The sequence below is a fragment of the Mus pahari genome, chromosome 3 (genome assembly GCF_900095145.1).
Source record: "Mus pahari chromosome 3, PAHARI_EIJ_v1.1, whole genome shotgun sequence".
Classification (NCBI taxonomy): domain Eukaryota; kingdom Metazoa; phylum Chordata; class Mammalia; order Rodentia; family Muridae; genus Mus; species Mus pahari.
In genome coordinates this window covers 25,690,512-25,691,886 of record NC_034592.1, presented here as the reverse complement: position 1 = coordinate 25,691,886, position 1,375 = coordinate 25,690,512, and positions in this window count along the sequence as shown.

Here is a 1,375-nt window from a genome sequence, read left to right as displayed (position 1 = left end):
AGACAGAGAGACAGACAAAGAGAAGGAACTGAGTAACTTTTTTCATTTCAACAGCTTTGCCTGAAAGCAGAGCTCAGTCAGCACTTTGTGGAGTTGGGGTTGGAGAACTGGTTCTGTCAGTAGTGTACAGGCAGCCCGAGCATGAGGACCTGATCCCACTTTCCTGGCATCCATGTAAAATCCAGGTGTGGTTACTCACATCTGAAACCCTCATCCTGAGGGAGGCACAGGAAGATAAACATATCCTGAGAGTTTACTGGCCAAGCAGTCCAGTCAGTCAGTGAGCTGGGCTCGTGAGAGACCTTGCCTCGAAAGATAAGGTGGAGAGGAATGACAGAAGACACCTGGCATCAACCTCCAGATACACACCCACATGCACACACCTGCATCCACACATATGCACTCACATATGACACACACAAACACAACAACAAAGAAAACCCAGACTCGCTGGGCGTGGTGGCGCATGCCTTTAGTCCCAGCACTCGGGAGGCAGAGGCAGGCAGATTTCTGAGTTCGAGGCCAGCCTGGTCTACAAAGTGAGTTCCAGGACAGCCAGGGCTACACGGAGAAACCCTGTCTCGAAAAGCAAAACAAAACAAAAAGAAAACCCAGACTTACTTAAGAACTACAAGACAGTTTCCACGGCAGTAGAAATTGAGAAGACTTCCAAGGAAAACAGAGACAGACAGGTGGAAGCCCCCTCCCATGATCCCCCACCCCACTTCTGAGTATAAATTTTCTCAATCTCTAGATGACCCCTGGACCTCACAATTATTTAAAAAGTTTCAAGAAACTTATATAGGGCTAGAAAAATTACGTATGTCTCAGCTGCTGCCCACAGAAAAGACAATCTATAGTTTGGGTTTGGATTTAGCCAAAGAAATGCTGCCTTAAAGACCAACACGTGAGCTGGTGTTGCATACCTTTAATCCTAGCACTGGGGAGGCTGAGGCAGGGGGATCTCTCTGTTTAAGGCCAGCCTGGTCTACAAATCAAGGTCCAGGACATTGAGGTCTACACAGAATAAAAACAAACAACAAACAAAAGCAACAAAAGGGGCTGAACAGCACTTGCTGCTCTTAAAGAGGACTCAAGTTCAATTCCTAGCACCCGCAGTCCCAGGGTCTGATGCCCTCTACTGACTTATGCAGGGACCAGGCATGCATGTGATGCACATACATACATGTGACACACCTACATGCACGCAAGCAAAACATTCATCTACATAAAATGGATAAAAAGAATAAAAACAGCCACAACAACTAGAATGTGGTAGTGTATGGCTTCCATCCCAGTACCCAGGAGGCAGAGGCTGACAGATCTCTAGGAGTTCCAGGCAGCCAGGGTCTCCTAACCAGACCTTGCTCAAAAC